General features: G+C 36.5%; 1 long non-coding RNA gene across 1 annotated transcript; it reads right to left on the bottom strand.

The window, feature by feature from the left end:
• Window positions 1-20,695: 20,695 nt before the first annotated feature.
• On the bottom strand, window positions 20,696-24,156 carry LOC139148401 (uncharacterized). Its single transcript, XR_011555921.1, has 4 exons — window positions 24,091-24,156; window positions 22,880-23,675; window positions 21,908-22,241; window positions 20,696-20,988 (listed from the first exon to the last, which is right to left on the bottom strand). It is a non-coding gene; the product is annotated as an uncharacterized lncRNA (long non-coding RNA).
• Window positions 24,157-24,323: the final 167 nt, after the last annotated feature.

Here is a 24,323-nt window from a genome sequence, read left to right as displayed (position 1 = left end):
TTAAACTGAAATTTACATGTCTCATCTATTGTATGATTCTTCAAGTTTGCGAATTGCATTTGGATCGGTCACGTGGTTTGGCCGCTATATGTATTTGTTTTGTTTTTTCCGAAAATCGTAATTTAATCTTTACAAATCTTCCTCAGAACCAACACACCGATTTAATTGAAATTTTACATATATCATCTATTATGTGATCTCTTTCAAGTTTGCGAAAGGCATTTCAAACAGTCGCGTGGTTTGGCCGCCGTATTGGATTTTGCGAAAATCGCAATTCAATTTTTAAAAATCTTCTATTCAGAACTAAAACACAGATTGAACTGAAATTTTTAGATTTATTGTCCTTAGTGTGAGCACTTTTAGGTTTGCAAGAGGCATTTGATCGGTCACGTGGTTTGGCCACCATATTCAATTTTGTGTAAAACATATGATTACAAGCAAAACCTACAGTAACTATAAGATTATGTTAAATAATCCTTCTTGACAAGAACTAAACACTTTTCCAAGCTCAAATTTTGCATATAATATCATCACTGCAACAACTTGAAACAAGCTGCTTGCAGCTTTAATTAGGGGTCTAAGTCGGTCGGCTTGGCCCCTATTGTTATTGCTCGAGTAATACTATTCCCTCTTCTTCCTCTTCTTCTGCCTTTTCTTTGTCAACCTAGATCCCTTAAACGGCTGAATGAAAACTTCTCAAACTTGCATAGATGTTAATTAGTACTCGTGCGCCTGACCCTTTGAAGTTTCATTGTTAGCGTGCCCTGGTGCCATATTGGATTTCGGAAAAACCTCAATTAACCTTCTTGTAAGTCATCTTCAGAGCTAATCTTTTAATTAAAATATACCTGAGTTTTTTGGTGTGATTAGAAAAGCAATTGATCAGTCTACAAAATGACATACATATTTTGACATGCAATATCGTCTTTACTTTTTCTGCAATAGGACAAACTTTTAACCTATACCTAAAAGGCTGTATTTGAAGTTACTGTCACAGAAATATCAAATTATACAGAAGTTTTACCTGGACATATTGCAAAAAGCAATAATTTGTATGAGTCTGTTTCATTTGCTGCGGGAACATGTCATTAATATATATATAGACTTTTAATAGAAAACAATTGCTATGCCATGCGGGTTGGGGTCACATTTTAAAAGACATTGCAAACTCAACGTATTGCCGACTGGCATGTGTTTTTGTTCAACCTGTTGTCTTCTTTTAGGTCATCAACTGTGGTTTATTTTAATATGCAATATATTCCATACCTCTCATGGAATCAGGCAAAGACTTACACTATACCCTAAAGTTTACATTGCAAATTACAAATAATCTCAAACGTCCCTTTTTTCGCCTAGACATTATACAAATTGCACTGCTTTGTATGAAATCTGTTATAATAATATGATATAGACTTTGAACACATTTGGGATGCAATAAGCATATTAGGATGCAATAGCTGTTACAGTCATGGTACTGTTAAGTCACGATTTTGCGACATACGAGCATTTTTGTTAAACCAGTCTTCTTGTCAGAAAAAAAACTAAACTTACACCTAACTTGGTCTGTCGAGTGTCATAAGTAGGGCAATTTATTCCTTTTTAAGGTGACATATTGTAATATGCATTGTCCTTGTAGTTTTCATGAAATAGGACTCCAAACGTTTAATTGCAAATAACAGCTTATCTTAAATTCTATCATTTTTTGCTATACATGATACAAAAGACAATGCTTGTATGAAATATGTTTTTTTTTGTTACAAAACACTGGGCAAAATGCCTGATATGCGCTTAGCATATTTACGTATATTGATCTATATGGAACACAATATTAATTGCATAACAGGAAGATAATATGATTTAGTAGCCATTGGGATCATTTCTAGAGGGGTAGCCAAATATGACAAATGTATGCCAATTTTTTTTCTGTTAAAAGTCGTTTTCATATTTTTGACATTTTTCTGTAGAAAATAAGACAGATTTCAAAGAAAACATAGCGCTTTTTATTATGGCTGCTAAAATGGTAGAATTGGACGTTTGCTGTGACCTTAATTGTTGATATAAACTTTGGGGTATAATATAAAGTATGGTCACATTTCATGAAAACTATTGGGGGTTATAACACGAAGTTTGGCGATACCGCGTCGTATTCAAGTGATGTGTCCGCATTTTGACGAGTTGCACAGCACGAGAATACGACGCAATATCACCCTAACTTCGTGTAATAACCCCTTTATCATACATGCATGCTTTTACAGTCGCTCCGAAATTAGCGACGAAAACATCTGAAAACCTTGCTTCCTCCCGGCTGTACTTTTAAAAAGTTGGTTGCTAAGGAGTGATGACAACCGTATCATTTCTTGATATTATTCCGCTATTATTTGGCAGTTTTAAAGCGAACAATTTAAATTTTACGATGTCGACACAGGTTTTCACAATTTGAAGAAGATTTAGTTTTAAATGACGGTGAATGTAAAACAAGGATGAGTGTGTGTAACATCATCCCTGCGTGAAAGTTATGATGACGCCGAAATCGCGTCAAAATACTCGCGCCACGCCGTGTTCGATTTGAAACTCGATCGAGTATTAACAGCTGAGAGCATGGATCAAGCAGCTTTGCGACATATATGAATATACAGTAGACATAATACCCGTACCCGCCAGTTTATCTCGAAGAATTGTACATGTCCTCAGACGTCAACTATGTCGAATTTATCATCCTAGTAAGCGGAATAGGGAAAATATTAAGTGAGAACACTATAAGCTGTAGTGTCGTAACTCGTTCGTGATTTTGTTTCTGTACGGATAAAACATTTCAAAGGTATTTCCGTCGTGTGCACATATATTTTGCTTTCTGACTTGCCTATAGAATTAAAATTCCTTTAACAACCTAAGCGAAAGTTTGACTTTCCTTAGATCTTACATTGTATCTGAAACCCGCACCGCACCGGTGCCACCAGACATGATCATGACCTGTGAATGTCACTTACGGGTACAAATCGGAATATTATGTGCACCTTCAACCTGTCTGCCGTGAGTATTTTCAGTGCAGTGGATTTTTGTGGTTCATTTACTGCTGTACGCGATGTAATTCAACGCCCAGATACTATAAGCTCATCATAAAGAAACTTGTCGTAAAGCGGTTCTATCACGGTATCTTACATGTAATCTTCAGCAGCGTAGACGACATGAAAACACTGCACCGCATGGGACCGGCAGTGAACGATAGAGCGATGATATGTGTCGGCAAATGATACAAATTTTCAATACGTTTGTTTGTGTGATTTTAGTACAACTGTACTCGTGCCTAAGTACAATGCCCATGAAACAAACAACAGAAACTTGACCTTAATCATAATGACGGTTCGGATTGTCATTTGTCTTATTCGCTCAGCTATTGTATATGTACATATACTTACGAAGGCCATGCATACCAGCGAAGGTCACGCGTACGCGTAACTTAGTTCGGTTATAGTGAAAATATAATTCGTATTTCCATTAGTTAAAATACGCTCTCATATCAGTAGCGTCTGAATAATAATATTAAATAATAATAATTAATATAAGTATTATATAGAAATAATAACGCGAATAATAATAGGTTCAATTTCCGTGAAATTTTCACCATAAGGGTATTTTGGGTCGAAAAGACCAAATATGAAATCGATTTCACTGCCCCATGTTTCATGGTAACCATTTTAGGGGTTGAAAATTTCAGTTTTTCTAATATCCCATGAAAAGTTACTTTGATTTTACATGAAAATTATCTAGTGGGGGAGTTCGAGTCAGAGAACACAAAAACCAGAATTATTTTAATGTTTCGAGTTGCCATGGTAACTATTTTGGGATTGAAAATGTTACTTTTTCCCTAATTCCTATTAAAGAACGATTGATTGATGTAAAAATTTGATCATAAGGTTTTTCTGGTTTGCACACCAAAAAATATCGCACTCATTTTAATGTGAGATGTTTCCATGGCAACCGTTCAGGAGTAAAATTTACCAGTTTTTTAAGATTTCACCTAAAATCCAGTAATCAACAGAATGTGTAATATCAAAGTGATATTTTGGGTTAGAAAGACCAAATATCCAGTGTAAAAATCCAGTAATCAACAGAAATATTATACCAAAGGGATATTTTGGGGTAAACAGACAAAATATGATATCAATTTTTACTGCCCTGTGTTTCCATAGTAACCTATTTGCATTTTAAAATTTCAAATTTTTTTCCAAATTCCATTAAAAGTAATCCCAGTTACTATGCAAATGCTCTCCTTAGTGTATTTATCACAGCATGAACTCCATGTTCATTTTTGTTTTATGTTGCCTTGGTAACCATTTTGGAACCACAGTTTTTTTTAAAACCATAGACCCTCGAGAGGATCTATGCTAAAACACAATTCACTGTTTTTTTATTTATTTAATGGATTTCTAAGTAACAACTAAGAAATTTGTTCTATAATAATAATAATTGTAATTTCTTTGCCTTCATTCTAGGATGAATAGTAAACATAATGTATATTGGGGCCATTCTGGTCAAAATTATATTTTCCGTTAATTTTAGTGTGTTAGAATTAATTTTATATAGACCAGAAATAATTTTTTATTTTGTTTAATGCAGTCATCCCAAATAGGCTAAGTGTTACATAGTACAGTACTAACTCATTATGCATCGAATTATGTTTATGCCTTCAAATTAATTTTATGTGCTTAAAATTAATTCTACTAGTATCTCAATTAATTTTATGAACCCAATTCCCCTTATCACCCAGTGTACCATTATTTATCACAGGCAGTTACAGTAGCGCACAGTTTTTTTATTTAAACATAATTCACTGGTGCTTATTTATTTAATATATTATAATGAACAACGTATTAATATTCATGTTATAATAATTATTTTGATTTCTTTGCCTCATTCCAGGAAGAATAATGAAGACAAATTATTTCTGATTGTTTAACTAAAGTAAAATTATGACCATGTAGTGGTGCATTATTTTTTGTGTGACCTGGCCTGGCCATAAACTTTATGATTAGGTAGATCTCCCCTTTCCATGGTAGCAACGGCTAAATTTGAACATGGTGCCTCTATACCTTTAAACATTTTTTTAAACCAGCAGGCCAAGACAAGGGGGAAATATTACAAGTTAATGTTTCATATTTAATACTGCCCAGGGCTCGAAATTAACTAATTCCCTGGTAGTCCACTTGGCTACCATTTTCTGAAGTTGGTAGCCCAGTGACAGTGGATTGTAGCCCATGCATATTTTAGATCAGGGGTATTTTTTTCGTTAACCAGACAAAAAAAGGCTATTTTTCAAGATTCTGCCTATGAAGTGAATTTTCTAGTCTTTTGATGTGTATACTTGCACACCTTTGATACCCAAGGAAACAGGTATAATGGACGACAGTGGGACTCCAAAGTTTTGTGACCATTAACAACCCGTTCAACCCTCAGAGTTGTATGCGAATTTTAAAAGTCGCCATGACAACCTGACAACAACATGGCCTTTTCAGCACTAAGACATAGTGTAGCAGGGCTACAAATAGGCCATGGCCCTTCTGTCAGGAGGAGGCATAATTTCTGTGTCATTGTGATTGATACATTATTATCAAAATGCTACGAGAATGCGTTTTTATTGGCCATCGTTACCTGTATCTGTCATTCAAGTATGCCAGTTCAGATATTGAAACTTTGTTGCAAAGTTCCACCGCACGGCCGGTTGTCTTCGTAATTTCCAGAACAAAGTCATATTATGGCAAATTTTTGTGCCCAGCCTGGTTTGACTGCATTTATCTAGCTCGTCCCAAAGTGACGGACGCATCTTTCAACCTTTCAGCTTGGTGAAAAACGCATTTATTGATTCGCCAAAGGCCTGTGGATTCGCATATTTTTGCACAAGTGCTACATGGACATAGGAAAAAGTTCGACTCACCCTAGCCCTCTCGATGTTGAATAAAACCACGGTCCATGAGTTCTCGAAAACTGTAGTGTAGCATTCCAAAGTCTTTCACCCTGTTTTTTTCAAAGTTTGGAGAAGGGCGGTATTTCCATCTGAATGATTGAATGACGTTGAAACGCCAAAATTCTATCGCATATCTTCCGGCAATATGTACAGTACTGTCAGTAGAAATACTGTATACGCTGCAGTGCTGAGTTACGTAAGCTTATAAGCTTATACTCCACAAAATGGCTACAGGCGGCGTGAACTTTCTGAAAGGATTTCCTAAACGTCCTTCTTGGTACCTTAGACACTCACATGTGATATCCTGAAAAGTATTCTCTGCAGTAATTCCAGTTTCTGTCAACATTCCAACGACACGATAGCGCGAGATCGGAGACGTTCTAATGTCACGCCACGCACTCCCAATAGCGCATGCTCTGGGATTCGCGTCGCGTCTCTGAAGGGCGCGCGCGTGTTCGGACAGAGAAGAACGCGAATCGCAGGGTCCTCTGCCAGATTACACTGCCAGGGCAAAACATGCGAAATGCAGAAAAATGTTTATTCTGCAATGCCAATATGACGCTTACGAAGTAAGTCTGAATAAGTTTTAAATTATACAACAGAATGAATCCATTGTACATTGGTACATTGATACGTTTATGAAAGAATTAGTACAGGATACGTTATGTTAGAGTTGGGGTGGGGGTGGGGAATATTCGTTCGGTGGTCACAGCATAGCACTGCAGAGAGAGAGAGAGAGAGAGAGAGAGGGAGAGAGAGAGAGAGAGAGAGAGAGAGAGAGAGAGAGAGAGAGAGATTGTTAATTTATATCGGAAATCTTTTTCATAGTCGTGACTTTTGATGGAAGAAAACTAAAAACAAATTAAATTGAACCGATTGAACGTGTATCCGTAAAGTTCGCACAAAAGTTAAAAGTCTAGGCCTGCTGGTATCGCGTAAACTGCTTAGTGTCACTTTTCCGACAAGCATTTAATTACCCCTTGGCTTAATGATATCCCCCTCTCTCCGCACAGTATAATGCATAATTCTGCGCTGAACGGGCCCTATTGACAAAATTAAAATATACAACACTTCTTTTTCAGAATTCCTACACAGCTTCAATGAACTGTTATTAGATTTCTATATAATACTTATAGCCCCTAAACTTGTAATAATAATAATAATAACAAGGCAGTATTGCTGAAGGCAATGAGTACTTGGGCCGTGATAGAGTAATTTTGAGGACAATATATACTACTATTCAAATATGGTCTTGAATTTCCTCCTGTCAATTAGGCATTTGATTAACTGGTTATTAAACGAAGCAATGGCATGACAACGGCAAAATATGTCTAGCAACTTTTGTGGAGTTTGAGGCAGGGGTTCTTTATTTATAGTGAAAATTGCTTAAACTCCTTAAATATTCAAATTACAGCAAATTTCTTTTGTTCTCGATGGTAGATGTCTAATATTTAGATGGGCATATTTAGATTTCTACCCTATAGTTATCCCTATATACCAAAAATCGGACATCCAGCTCTATTGGCTTGCTCAGAATTAGATATGCGCATAATTAATGAGGTACAATATGTGGTGTCATAAGGTGTCCCATCATACCAAATATGAAGGGTGTAGCACTTGTGGTTACTGAGTTGTGGACAAATATATCTATTTGAGGTCAAAGGTCATTGAGGTCACGTGACATTTTTGTCAAAATAATTGTATTGCTAAGTTATTCCTATATACCAAAATCAGACCTCTAGCTCTATTGGCTCGCTCGCTTGAAAACAATCTCATAAACCTGGCCATATGGGCAACTGTGTATGGGCAGCTGGATGCTTGACTTCCCGGAGAAGGCGAGCTGTCACGTTCAAGCTCAGGATTATTTGTCGATCAAATTTCAGTAAATTTACCTTACCTAGATGAAATTTTGTCTATAGGCTGAAATTTCGCCGAATTTTGACGAAATTGCATCGATTTTTCAGGTTCATATCCGACATTTTTGAGTTTTGAGTGAAGACAGAAATAAGTTTTGAGGCAACATGGCTGCGACCCCATGTTGACCCCGGTATCTGCTAAAGTGCGGGTTGCGGGCTACGGGCTGCGGGTTTTTAGATTTATGGCTAGATTTCTAATATATGTAATATGGCATTTAGTATATAAGAAATAAAACCTTTAGAATGTGTCTATTATCAATAATGATGATCAGGTCTATCGTACAGTATCCCTTTTCCTGCGAAGTCCATATTTCACCATCAGGTCAAGATGGTTAAAATTAATGAAACACTACTATATGGTGTATTTTAACGTAATACTGTATATTTGAAGGCTGTTGAAAACATCAATGCTGTAAACTTGATTTTTTGGACTAAAGATGCTATAACAGACCAAACCAAATGGGTGAAAATACGTCATGTTTCTGAAAAAAATCAAAATCTGCTAAACTAAAAGCGGCGATTCCGAGGACCAATTTATTTATTCCGAGCTGCCTGGCCATTACAAATAATTAGGGATCTGAATCACTTTTCTTTCTTGCCATGGATGTGAGTGAGAAATATAACGTAATACCAGACTGACAAAAAATCGCGCCTCGGAAATGTCGCCACTTATCGCGGAATGAAAATTGTTACATTTCTAGTATTAGGCCATAGGAAGTAAATTCTTTGTAATGCATCCATTCACAATTCGGTTCCAGGGCAACTCATACAGGAAATTAAACAATGCCTAGTTAAATGCAATGCATAAGGAAAGATTTGACTTAAAAAGCGTAGTAGTGATGATTTGTATTGTAAATGCCGTGTATTTTTCATGAAATCTTTAAAAAGAAAAAGACGTACAACAAAGGACTTAGTTTACTTTGCCGTTTCGGTTCAAGCAAGGTCGCGACCTCAGAGAACGACATTCTGCTAACATTTTACGCGAGAATTTCAGTGAGAAAAACACGCCAGTGCGTTGCCTTATTTTCAGGAATCGATCTAATAGGAATATTTTTGGATGAGTTTGTGTTCTGCAGCTCTCAATAATTTATCTCCTAATATCATGAACGGATGACTTGCACCTGCAGTATGATAGTCGCTCCATGCCGGTATGCCCCCTTCAAGCATTTGATCCAGCGTGACTTTGAAAAGTTTCCTAGGACTATAATCATGTTCACCACAATAAATTATTTGAAACGGCGTTGAAAACGATTTCGAAAATTGTGCTTTTATCGGCGGTTGAACTAATCTGAAGTGTGAGAAGGGCGAAAATGATATCAAAAAACACACATTTTTTCATGCCCGCAACCCGCAACCCGCAAAATAGCGCATCCGGTTGACCCCTAGCCCTGCGTACGATGCTATGTGCTACAGCTAACACACAGCATCGTACGCAGGGCTAGCGAGAGAGTTGCCGACATCGACAGTTATTTACGAGAAGTGAATAAAAGACTGTTATTTTTGGAAGCAATCGAGTAGCTGAGGTAGGATACGACTTGGGCCCAAGAACGCTGAATTTTGGCAGTAATTTGGCTTTTTACGTGAAGTCCCAAAATGGATTTGAAGTCACCGACCCTACGTACGGGTCTTTGCAGGGCTGTGGTGAGCGGGGCGATTAGCTGTAGCGGAACACACAGCATCGTACGCAGGGCTAGTTGACCCCAAGTGAAAATGTGTTCGCGATCAAATCTTCCTATATTTTTTTCAGAATTTTCGACAAAATCATTGCTTCTTAAATCTTTTGTAAAATATAAAATACTAAAATAAAAATGCGATGTGCCATGTCTCCAGATTTCTTGTACATCGTTCGTTGACCGTTCGACGGAATACTCATTTCGCAAACTTGTGACGCAGTTGAAATTCAATACTGACCGCCAAATAATCTTAATGAGACGAGATCATTCTAGACCCGGTTCTAGACATCCTCCAAATTATCCAACCATTCGCGTTAGAGTTCAGCTCGCTTAGAGTATCATAACATTCTTCGGCCTTCGTTTAGATCGACCCTAATCTCTCCCATTTAGGAAACAAATACACAAGCTACCTCGACAAAACTTCGTGCACCATCCAGGACCAAACGCACTACAAATCTGTCTTGACGTCATCATCTCCTTACATGGTAATCGGCATACCGTATTTTTTAGCAAAGGAGACACAGAATACGTCGGAGTATTCAGTTTCAAAACGTATTACATTGTGTGATGTTGTCAAAAAAAGGTAATGTTACTGCAGTGGTATAAATTACAAAACACAAAAGTTCAAATCAGTTTATTTTGGACTGGCTTTACCCAACATTTCATATTGTTTCTTATGCCAGATTTGACAACGTTCTTACTGGCGACCCCTTTACATGCAAATTTTGTGTCAAATGGTGTGTTCTCCTGGAAAAAAAACAAACGTACGATTTCTATATGAAGGAGGCGAAATTTGCCCTCAAACTCGAAACCACCCCTATTTTGAACGAGCTTCTCGAATCTGCAGCTCTATTTCGAAATGATGGTCTGGTTTTCTCAGCTCAAGGATAAGTGTTCTCCATCGCTGTGGGCATTACTATTCTCAACTGGGGGTACAGTTTTCAGTCGTAATGTTTTTCATTGTGTCCGGGATATAAAACCTTTCCTTTCCAAAATTTTACTTTGATTAACACTAGTCCACATCAGCGATTAACATGTTTCAAGTTTAAATGTTAAATTCTGGTCTCGAGCCCTCTTGTTCGACCAAACTGAAATTACCCCTCCCACTTTGGCTCGTCCAGTGGGTGTAGCAAGGGTCGTGCCATCGCCTAGGAAACGAGGGTGCATTAATTGTTGCATTTCGATGCACATTTTGATTATATTCAGAAGATTTTGTGGCAAAAACTCAGATAGAGAAGCATTAATATTCACATCTCACATATTCAAGTCTGGCTGAGAGCAGCACTTCCATTCAGTTAACATCATTACGCCATTTATTATGCCAAGAAAGATGAAGCCAAGACATTTTGCCCTCCCTGGTCTCAGCCAGAAATGGTTATACCTTACAGAGTTTTTTCCCACGGAATGAAAACAAATGTACTTGGGCTGAGGCCCAAGTACAATAACAATAATAATAATAATAATAATAGTAATATATTGTTGCTTAAAAGCGCACTACACTACGTCTCAGTGCTCTGTACATTACAATAAAATTACATATAGACATGACATGAAATCAATTTTAGCATAAAAAAAATACAGATAAGTACTATAACACTGCTTAATAAGATGAGTTTTAAGACAACGTTAAAAGACTCACAAGACCAACCAAAACAGTGAGCATCAAAAGAAAGGTCATTCCACAACAATGTGGCAGCAATTGATACCCATAATTAACTGTAGTGCCCCTAGCATCACGCCTGCTAAGAAGTATTTTGTTAGATGAACGGAGAACACGCTCAGGGATATTTATAACAACCAATGATTGCAAATACTGTAGATTGGCTACGGAGAATTTGGAAAACAAAAAGCAAAATTTGAACTTGATTCTCTCTTTCACTGGCAACCAATGAAGTTGGAATACAACATGTGAGATGTGTTCACATTTCTTAGTGCGTGTTACGAGACGTTTGGCCGCATTCTGAACTGACTGAAGTTTTCTAAGCCGATAGTCAGGAATCCCATGCATCAGCCTATTGCAATAGTCTAGTCGTGAGGTGACAAAAGTGTACTAATTTCTCTGTGGTCGGCGTGTCTATCAAAGAACGAATTTTACCAATTTTGTACAGTGCAAATAAGGCAGATTTACACGTGTTATTTATTGATATGACATAGAACCATTCGAATCGAACAGAACACCAAGACCTTTAACTGTAGTGGACGGGTAACATCGAAAGTACCGATCTTGAGACTGTCAAGTTTAGTCACATCTCTCCTAAAACGCGATTAAAAGTGAATATCCTCAGTTTTTTCATCGTTTAGGATCAGCATGTTTGACCTCATCCATTCACGCACATTATCAGTGCCAACTTCACATCGTCTGGACTATTACAAACAACATAAATCTGAGAATCGTCAGCGTAAAGCATATAATCAAGGCCTTGGGAAGAAATAATATCATCAACAGGAGTTGTGTAAACGGTGAAAAGTAAAGGTCCTAGGACAGAACCTTGTCGGACACCAAAACGTAGAACAGAATCTTTTGATGTTGGTGAATTAATACAAACACGTTGAACACGGCCCGTTAAGTAGGAACGAAACCACTGTAAGGCTGAACCTGTTATTCCAAAACGACACTGCAATTTATTGAGAAGAAGTTCATGGTCCAGAGTATCAAAAGCAGCTAATAAATTCAGCATAACCAAAATGACATCCTTTCGTGAATCTAAAGCTGTCATGATATCATTATGAACCCGAATGGCAATACAGGCATAGCATGTATTATATAATAAAAGATATCGCATGTTACAATATGTAATTTGAAAAACGATAGGAAAATACCTTTGTATTGATACACAAGAAGCCGGTTTATGTAATAAAACAAGCTCAGTAGATAACCTACAATGAGAGATTTAATTCATAACACACGCTAGCACGAGCAAGATCACGATTTGTTGCCCGCCCAAGGGGAGGTGCTGATGACGGTTACAATGATGCCCGAGCCGAAGGCGAGGATATCATCAATATTACCGTTTATGAGCACCAGCCCGAGGGCAGTCAAAAAATCGTGATCTTGCCCATGCTAGCGTGTGTTATTAATTTTATTACACCGAACAAACACTTTTGTTTTCAAAACTTTGCTTAGAATGCAGTCAAGTGTCGATCGAGACTTGCCACAGTGAAATATTCTATTTGTCTGTCGATCGCAATGCTATGTAAAGTTGAAGGTCAACTTAAATTAACGTCTAAAATCGAAGACAGTGTTGTTAAAGCTTTCTTCGTTTAATGTACTAAATATCGTCTACTTCAGGTCGAGCTAATTCGTGTATCCATTCAAAAGCTATTGCTTTACAGAAAATACCGAGCAAATTTACGCGATGATGTTTGTACGTGTAGAAAGGATAAAATCTCTCTCTCTCTCTCTCTCTCTCTCTCTCTCTCTCTCCTCTCTCTCTCTCTCTTTATATATATGTATATATATATCTATATCTTATATATATAATATATACATATATATATATATATATAATATAGAGAGAGAGAGAGGAGAGAGAGAGACAGAGAGACAGAGAGAGAGAGAGAGACAGAGAGAGAGAGAGGAGAGAGAGAGAGAGAGAGAGAGAGAGAGAGATACATTGTTCACGCATATGTCATCATACATATAGGTGTATGCATGCATATACATACGCATATAAGGTATTCATTTATACGTGTAGAATACATACATACATACATACATACATACATACATACATACATACATACATACATACATACATACATACATACATACATACATACAGACAGACAGACAGACAGACAGACAGACAGACAGACAGACAGACAGACATACAGACAGACATACATACATACATACATACATACATACATACATACATACATACATACATACATACATACATACATACATACATACATACATACATACATACATACATACATACACGCACACACACACACACACACACACACATACATACATACATACATACATACATACATACATACATACATACATACATACATACATACATACATACATACATACATACATACATACATACATACATACATGCATACATGCATGCATGCATGCATACATACATACATGCATGCATACATACATACATACATACATACATACATACGTACACACGTACGTACGTACGTACAATCACAGTACCTTGATAATACGTGAGGTGTATAATTAACAGAAACGCATATGAGTCTGCATTACTGTGATTTTCGGTACCCTCAGAATATGACTGTTACAGCAATAGAATTCCAATATTCCTTCTGTTAAAAGTCTATTTTTATATTTCTGACATGTTGCTGTACCAAAAGAAGCAAATTTCATACAAAGCATTCATTTTTTATTGTGTCTAGCTTAAAAAATGGTAGAATTCAAGATTAACCGTGATTTGCGATGTTAAACATTGGAGTATGGGCAAGTTTTTGTCATATTCATGAACATTTCAGAGGATATTGCACATTACAATATGTCATCTTAAAGACGAATTTATTGCATTTATAATAATACCAAACAAGCGACGTTATATTTTTAAAAAGCTTATCAAATGACTTACAAGAAGACAGGTTTGACGAAAATGCTGTTGGGTTGCAAAAATCGTGATTTCGCGGTATCCTTCAAAACATGACCGTAACAGCTATTGCATCCCGTGAACATTCCTGTTGTTATTCTGTTTTTCTGAAAAAAAAACAGGTTTGTTATCCAATGGGGGGAAGTCCACGTAAACCAGCTCTAGCCCACAGTTTACTCATTATCTTCGGCGGAAGGAGATATAAGGCAAACTTTGCTCTTAGAAAGTGTCTTAATAAAACTAGCTTAAGTAACACGATTGGAACTATTTTTGGATAATTTGATGGTGAAATAATGTAGATTTAATCTACAAATTGATCTCATCTGCTTTTCATTTTACATTACACACTTGTTTCTAAAAGTAATTTGTATTATTGCAAAAATAATTATCTGGCACCTAAGGGACTGGACATAAATTACAGGGGGGTGGGCCGGTGTTTTTCGAAAAACTGTTGCGTAAAAAATAGTGACCCTTCAAAAGGTCATGCACAAAAATTAGTGACCCTCCCCCTTATCCGTGCATAAAAAAAGTGACCCTCCCCTGTTACTCAATACCCCCCCCCAAAAAAAAACCCGCAATGTGTTAAAGACCCCTTCTGACTTGCTATACTTTTTAAGTCGCCCTCCCGAAAGGAAGGCAAAATGTGGCCGATATAACGTGTTGTCCAAAAAATATCAAATCATATGTGTGCGATAATTCATGTAAATGTACTTTGCTTGAAGTGGCAAGTAAAAAGTGCATGCCTGTACAAAAATGTAATTTTAGATTTTATCGATAATGTTGATTCACTATACACGTACTCGACTATAAGAAAACTACGAACGTGTATTTTCCAGTATAAAACTAGCTATGGCCGTTCATATACAGATGTTTAATAACTGATATAGATATACTTGATTAGCATGGGTTGTTTACAAGCGCACATGTGAACAAGATATTTGATTTTGGAATATTCTCAAAACGTTGATCCCACTATACATGGGAGTCTATGACAAAACTATACATGGGAGTCTATGACAAAACTGTCAAAACATTTTCAGAATTAAAAATTTGCACTATTTGTGCATATATGGACCCTGAATAATTAGAAGAGGGTGGTAAAATGTGCATCTGTGTACAATAACTTTGTTTTTGGAATTTCGCATAAAATGTTGATCCACTATGCATGTGAGTCTATGACAAAACTGTAAAAAAATTTCAGAATTAAAAAATATGCACTATTTGTGTATATATGACCCTGAATAATTGACATAATTGTGCTTGATTAGAAGAGGGTTGTTACACGTGCATCTGTGTACAATAACTTTGTTTTGGAATTTCGGATGAAATGTGGATCCATTATACATTGTAGTCTATGACGAAACTATGAATAATTTTTTTTAAATACAAAACTTGGCAAATCTGTGTATTTATGTATGCTTGATTATTGATATTTATGTTCTTGATTAGACTAGAGTGGTTACAAGTCCATGTGTGTGCAAGAAATTTGATTTTGGAATTTCACCGAAATGTTGATTCATTATACATGGCAGTCTATGATGAAACCCTATGAATAATTTTTTTCCAATACAAAAATAGGAAAATCTGTGCATTTATGTACACTCAATTATTGGTACTAATGTTCAAGATTAGACTAGAGAAGTTTCAAGTCAATGGTTGTGCAAGAAATTTGATTTTGGCATATCACTTAAATGTCGATTCACTATACATGGCAGTCTATGATGAAACTATGAATATTTTTTTTCCAATACAAAACTAGGAAAATCTGTGCATTTATGTACACTTGATTATTGGTATTAATGTTCATGATTAGACTAGAGTAGTTTCAAGTCAATGGTTGTGCAAGAAATTTGATTTTGGAATTTCACTGAAATGTCGATTCACTATGCATGGCAGTCTATGATGAAACTATGAATATTTTTTTCCAATACAAAACTTGGTAAACCTGTGCATTTATGTACACCTAATTATTAGTATTAATATTCATGATATTAATATTCATGATTGAAACCCCTAGAGTGGTTTCAAGTCAATGGTTGTGTAAGAAATTTGATTTTGGAATTTCACCAAAATGTTGATTCACTATACATTGCAGGCTCTGAGGAAACTACAAATAACTCATAGGTTATCTGATCCTAAATTGTTATTCAAAAGTTGTTCGACCTGAAGCTTCCAGTTGTTATTGATGACACTATGCACTATTCTGAACAGTTGTGTGCACTATTCTGAACAGTTTGTATTTTGTCCTCAAAAAATAAAAAAACGTACATACAGCGACATGAACGTTTGACACCGACCTATACCCAATGTATTGTCAATGGGAGAATGATGTCAAATAAGTAATCTCCCAAAGTGTTATTGAAAGAGTCATTATAGGGGACAGTTATGCACAATAGTGTTGAATAAGTAGAAATCATGACAACTTAAATCAATGTGGCTGCTTGGATCATCAATACATCGTTTATTACATGTGAAATTTGTGCCCGAAGGGCGCGCCGAAAATGGTAATGGCAGAAAATAAAAGTGCCAGGAGGTATTTTTTCTTTTTTCAGTATTCCATAACGTGCACATGCAATTTCAGCTTTGATGCATGAAAAAAGGTGACCCTCCCCCATAGGCTTGCACAAAATTTTATGACCCTTCAAAAATGCTTGCGTGAAAAATGGCGACCCACCCCCAAAAAACACCGGCCCACCCCCCTGTAATTTGTGTCTAGTCCCTAAAACATTTGAAAAAATTAAAGATTTTTTGAAAACCCAATTAGCCCAAATTAGTTCCAATCGTTTTCAGTATATCCATATCGCTTAAAAACATTGTTGATTACAAGATATTACTGTATGTACGGCTATGAAGTGTGTCGGTATCACAAGGCTTGAGAATTGAAAGAGTTCACACCTTCTTCTGTAAATATGTACTCAAGTAAGCAATGCAGCATGTAATTCTGCTGTCCTCGGCGAACTCCGTGGCATGTTTTACTTATATCGGATTATCAAATATTCGTCTATCTTACTGCCATGAATTCCCTCCTCAATTATAAAGTTTTATCGCTTTTGATGTTTCAAAACTCATGTACTTTATTTAATCTATCAAAATTTAGCTATAATGGTTTCAAACTAAGAAGGTCAGACGAGCGCTAAATAAGCTGACAATTGCTATACCGGATAGCAGGCGAGAAGACAGTTCTCCAGAGAGCCTGTCAAGGGACATTGGTACTTCAACAAGCGAACAACCCGGTAGGTGGTGTATACGTCTTTTTTTTGGTTTATTCATTTGAGCAGAAACACCGTTGTACATGAAACAACACAGGCTTCAAGCTTTTATCTCATTAATGTGCGCTACAGAGTAAGGTGCAATGCAACTTGAAGCTAAACTGATAAAGTGATGATGTGCTTTTTGTTTGTCGGTTTCCTGTAATTGCTGATATCGTCACTTAACATATATTCCGACGTTTAGACACCCGTTTTAATCACAGGGTACACGGGAAAGTTCCCTGGGGTGGGGAGGAAGGTGTTTTTTGTGCAACGGTTTACCTTATTTGATTTTATTAATTTTGACTGTGATATTTCAAATAAAGAGTTCAACTCCACACCGTCTGACTGCTTTATTATTACCGACAAGTCCTTATCTCCTCTCCAACTTGTGTATACACCACTGTAATTGCTCCGAAAACATTGCAAACTAGCTAATCCGCTGTCCGTATCAGCGGATTAAGTGATTGAGTCAACACCACAGCCGTCCCACACGCATTAAAATAAGGAAAGGGTTGAAGATCACAGACACAGTGTCACGATGTCGTCCGTAAAACTAGTGGACGCTTAAAATATTCATGAATTCGTGAATAAACAGGAAGGTAAACAACTTATTATTCATAAATAAACGGTAAAGGAACTCCTAGTGACCGGCCAATGAAAGAAATTACTGAAAAAAGTCGAAAACCTGAAAGCCACAACCTCGCGACCGGTCGTGTAGACAAATGTTGGCAAAAATTCAACACTTTACACTTACAGCCACGACCTCACGATCGGTCGTTGAGAAAAATTACCAGGAAAAAGTCAAAGCCTGAAAGCCATAACCTCTTGACCTCATGACTGATCATTGAGAAAATGTCGGGCTAAATTCAACACTTTACAGCCACGACCTCACGACCGATCGTTGAGAAAAATTACCGGGAAAAAGTCAGACTCAAAGCTTGAAATGTCGGGAAACATTTAACACTTTACGGCCACGACCTCAACCGGCCGTGGACAGAAAATGAAGTCAGACTCAAAGCTTGAAATGTCGGGAAACATTTAACACTTGAAATCCTGAAATCCACGGTCGTTGAGAAACATGTTGTGAAAATTCAACACTTTACACTGGCAGCAACGACCTGCACTGTAAAAATAGCGGACGCTAGACGCGTCTTTACGCGTTCAAAATGTACGTGTCGGTGTTCAAATTTGAACGGCTAGTGTTCATATTGTTAACACTAGTGTTCATATTATTAACAATGGTGTCTTACCTGAACACGTAGTGTTAACAACCATCTCCTTCAAGTGTTCAAAAACTCAGCATCACAGAAATTTTACAATACTGTGAAACAATTAACAATCTTTAGTTGTTTTTACTTTAGAATGGTTCTATTAAATTTACTACTGCCTCGCTGTCCGGCAAAAGTACACAGATTTTGGTGTAACGAATTTTCCACTAAATGAAAAATATTTCCGGTCTACAATTGCTGAAAGCATGATTTTTCTAAAAAAGAAAGTATACAAAATAATTTTATACATTGATTACGTGTTGAAATTTTGAAATTTGAAAAGAAAATCAGAAAACCATCATGAACGTTTTAATTTTAACATCGGCGTGCAAGAGGCGTTCTATTTCTAAACACTTGGTTTTCAAGTTTGGTGCTTTTTCCTATCCCATGATGCATCAAAACGGAAGTTGCGACATTTTTCGTGTAAGCGCACCCTGAAGTCGTGATCTTGCGGAAGCAAGACCAGAAAGGGTAAGTTTTCTCTCCAAAATAGTAAAAGGTATTAGATTTGAAGCATCTGTATTAATATCCTTCGAAATTAATCGTATTGTACTTTGAAATAGCTTAAGGAGGTACGCTACCATTCAAAAAAATTTTCGGATATTCATAAAAGTGGCATTTTTCATTTTGCTTAAGTACCCCATTGGAAAAATGTGAAAAAAAAATTGGGTCCCCATGCAAACTTTTTCACAAAATTGTGCTAAAAACAGCAAAAATTCATAAAAATTACCATTTTAAGAATTCCACATTTTCCAACTAAAATCGAATTAATTTTGCAAATTCAGAAAAACTTGTTATAGAAGTTTACTTATAACATTAACATGATACCAGGTCACGTATGTTAGCAGAAATCTTTTGTGAATAGCTCCATCAAATGAAAATTTTTAACTAAAAACACATTTTTATCACCATAACTATTTTCAAAAAAGACACATATTGCAATTTAAAAATATCACTCAAGATCGAAATTATCAATAAAACTTGTGATAAATAACAAGAAAGGGACACTCTTTCATATGCATCAATAAAAAATGGGGGTGCCCTTACTCGTTTTCCTGTAAAATCACAAAATATAGTGAAAAAACAGTAATTTCAGCAGCCACTTTAGGTGAAGCAATTCTGACCCCCTAGGTTGCTCATTATAGGTGTGATTCAGATGACAGGTAATTGCTGTCAGTTTTTCTACTTCCCTAGCCCTGTACTCTGTGTTTCAATGGTCCAGTATAACTACATGACTTTGCACATACATGAACGTATACTTTTTTTGCAATGCCAAAATTTTGTGAAAAATTGGTCATACTTTTCATTTTTCTGTGGACAAATAAACATACCAGTCACTGTGGATAATAAGCACATTTTTTCAACCCCTCCGGGCCTGTGAAAAGTATCATACAAGAACAACATTTCTCTGTATTGATAGTGTACTTTATTTGAATATATTATTTGATATGATTTTTTATATAAAAATATTAATTATTGTCAATATACATATACATTTCAATAAATAGAAACATCTATAAATGTAAGGAGATGTGAATATTATGTGTTTGAATTAAAATAAGCAGTAACATTTGCAATTATCCGGCTATTAGATGTGATTCTTGGTTTGTTCCAGAATTTCTCAGAAAATAAATTATAAATACCATTTTGACTATCTCGGAGGTATGCAAGTTTCAAATGATCTACACACAGACCTGATGCTGATATTTTTTCAGCCATGCCTTTACTTAAAACATTGCCTTGAACAAGTGGGTCAAAAGAGGATACATTTTTCTTTTTCAGCAGAGTGATCTCAATTGATTTAACAATATATGAAACTGTAAAGCTATGCTGTAACAATTGTTCAGCATGAATAGCACACTGTGTATGTAGAGTTTGCAATGCTTTCACATCATCAATTGCATTGTGAGCATTGTATGATTTTCCAACAAAGTCTGCCACTAAACTTTCTTGTGCATATGAATGCCTACCTGGATGTAAATTTCTGAAAAGAGTCAAACTATCTGTAAACCCATCTACAACATGTTGCATGCTGCTAAAGTATGCACAAGCAGACGACTATCAAACGCTCTACAGTTATGTGCAAGAAGTAAAACATGTTTAGATACATGACTCAACCACTGAATAAAATTAATTAAACAAACACGAATTGGCACTGTGTCCAATGGCTGTCCTCTATAAAACAACTGGTGACCAATAAATGAAAATCCTGTAATTGCTGCTGCTTGGGGTGATATCGGCTTCTTTGTATGTACATACTGATTGAACTCTTCATTACCACAGACGGCTGACAGCTGAACAATATGAGCCTCCAAACCTGTGAAATAAAGGGGGGAAAATTACCATCAGTGCTTATTTTCTGATTCTACTATGACAATAAATAAAGTCTTTGCTCAGATACCCAGTGTATATAAGCATGGTTGATGATTTGACATTAACAAGTCATCAGTCGATGACACAGTCCCTGTCCGTTCAATATGTTTTAATCTTTGGGAGTTTGATATAAACATTTTTGACATACCGGTAAATATTGTGGGTTTTCATCCTGGCGGTCATTTTCTACTGTATCACAACAAAAATTCATGAGAATATGTATGTCATGATCATTAGCTCTGTGACAAGTTTGAAGCAAATTGGCAGGGCATATCTGAATTAGGGCTTAAAATATGAAAATTACAGGTAACAATACAAACATGTATTATGTTGCAAAAGCAACTTAATGGCCATCTGGATATTGGATCACATCACATCGGCCATATTGGATCACATTACGCATAAACTGTCACTTCACTTGGTTTGATTGAAATCTATCCAGGGACGGTTGAATTATGGTTAAAAACTTAAAATTGCAACAAAATGGCTGGTCCGATGGCCGTATTTAATTGTATCGTGAAAAAAAAATTGACATGCATTTATATACCGTAAATTAATAATATTATTTATCCATGTACCAACACTGAATAAATCTGTTCAGGGATAGTAGGATTAAGCCCAAAACATGAAAAATCTGCAACAAAATGGCTGTATGGCTCTGGATCTTATCGTGAAACTTATCAATGTGCATCTGTATGGTGCAGGACTCTATCCTTGTGCCAGGTTCGAACAAAATCAGTTCTGGGGTATATGAGAAATGACCGATGATGGATGAATGCATGGGCGGAACCCAATCTATTAGTCCCCGCCGGACTGCATCCGCGGGGACAAATGAAAACATGACAAGGCATTCCTATACATACCAGTAGATGTGGTCTCTAAATCAAAATATACCACTGTGTAGTTATTGTCTGGTAGTCTCTCTGCAATGGGGGGCTTCGGTGGGTCAGGAATGCTACTGATATTGGGAGGTACTGTAGAACTACATGTAGTAAAGTCTATACCACTCTCATATGTCTCTCCTTCTCTCGTTTCCTGAGCATGCTGTTTACCAGACCTAGCTTCTTTGAGTTCTTGTCGCCTGTGTTTTGCTTCTTTTGTCTGATTTTTAGATTTTTTATTTGCCGCAGCTTTTTCAAATTTTTCTGCCAAGGATGTTGTCACATCACCAGGAGACAGTCCATTTTCTTTGTTTGCCTGAAAGTAAAGCACAACTGAATATTTAAATTATGGTAAATGAAAGTTATAAATTACATACCACTACAAGCAATAACTGATGACACACAGTGAAATGTATGCCTTTTCAATAAAATACACCTAATAGGTTGCAGCATTCATGCAAGAACCTTGTGAGTCTGCTTGTTCACATTCATAGTTTGTGGGTATCATAGCATCATACAGTATGCAGCTGGCATTCAACACAATGCAAATACATATGACAGTATTTGCACTTTGATAACTGCATTTGTTGCATTTTCTGTCAACTGTGAAATATGAAAGGCACACTACAGAATCTACTGTAACACACCTCATCCATAATTTTAGTCGTGTGGGGTGCTTCATTATTGCACTGATACAGGCTTGTGTTGTTTGTAACCAAGCCTACCAACAGCAGCGGAATATTGAACACATTCTGCCTGACCATGAGGTCTCTAGCACCTGTTTATTACATCTGAGGGACTGTGAGTTACCAGGTAATAGTTGATGTGGACTATTTCTCTAGGGTAATAGTCATTCTATTTTCCTGTCACGTGACTGATTTTAGCGCACCAGGACACAGCATGAGCATGAGGTACCGGTATTTTATCAATATGTGTACTCTACCGATGACTTACCTCTACAACATACTTGTACCCAATGTTTTTTGAGCTACAGCAGCGCTAACACGATGCACAAGGCTTTCAGAACCTCCGTAGAATTTGGACTTTGGTGCTTTGCTTGCTATACCATTGTTGATACTTTCATTGGCCTGGGAGCTGCCAAGGTTTGCCAACTTAACTGACTGATCGACCAGGGAGTTGAACAGTGAATCTAAAGCTGTACGCAAGTCATTACCAGTCAAGTTCTTGCCATGGGGTAAGCTTTTGTGAGTGTAGTTAACAGGATCCTTAGCAAAGCTGCACCACTCACCACAGTTGTCATGTTCACCAAAGGCATGTGGTATGATACTTCTCAGTGCTTTAGCAAGACCATCACTGCTGCCCTCATTCTGTGATACTGCATAGTTAAAACATTTCTGCAGATACCTGATGACTTTGTTGGTCAGCAGTTTGTGAGATTTTTGAAGTTCAAACAAGTTGTTACCTAGAACTTTCCGCACATGATTTCTGTCACTTTGTTTTTTTATTTTGCTATCTATTTTGTCTCTCAGATGATGGATAGTTGTTGTGTCATCATCCATGATGATTGTTCCAATGTAATTCTTTTCATCATTTGAGTTGACATTGTTCACCAGTTCTACAGCCATATCAGGCTCCATTGCTTTGGCACTGCCTTGCCAATTTCTGCAACATTTGTGCACTTTCACTTCACATTTTGAAGATTCTGCATGCTCACAAATCCTACACTTTTTTGAACGTGTTGTGTAGTCAATAACTTTACCAGATTCCTTCCCTATCAAGGTGGCATGCCCTTTGGAAAAAAAAAACATAAGATGTAGACCATATAAATAAGGGTGTCTAATATACTGGACGAAACATTATAAAATCTAGAAAATGAATGGTATTGTATTTAAAGTTCAATGCAAACTTATGTACCAAATGTCCTGATGTGTCAGGAACTCAATGCCCAGGAATATTACACTGCATTCATAACAACTAAAATGTAGATTGACATGGACCATAATTTGTGATATATTACTTTCTTTACACATGAAAAGTGAGTATTCCATTCATTTCAATGCATGGTGAAATTTGTAAAATGAGCCAAAAGTGTTTATTGATCAAGTCAATGTGCTGGACAGTTTAGTCAATGTATATTATACAAATTACCCCACTTTAATTGTCGCAAAAAAACTTGTCTGCACGTCATAAACACATGAGATTACCTGTTAAACTATTATACGCTCTTCCACTACCTCTTTTCTGCCAACCAGCATCTTATGATGCACAAAATAGCACCTCTGAAGAATCACATTTCCTTTGGAGAAAAAATATAGTGTGATTTAGGTACATATATGTCAGTTACATTGAAAAGAAAAACAGGGAAACTTAAAAATTTTCTTAATAAAATAAAGGATGACCTTTAACTTAACCCACAAGTATATCTGTTTGTACAATT

This window comes from Ptychodera flava, chromosome 2, assembly GCF_041260155.1.
Source record: "Ptychodera flava strain L36383 chromosome 2, AS_Pfla_20210202, whole genome shotgun sequence".
Lineage (NCBI taxonomy): Eukaryota > Metazoa > Hemichordata > Enteropneusta > Ptychoderidae > Ptychodera > Ptychodera flava.
This window is presented reverse-complemented; position numbering and strand designations above follow the sequence as displayed.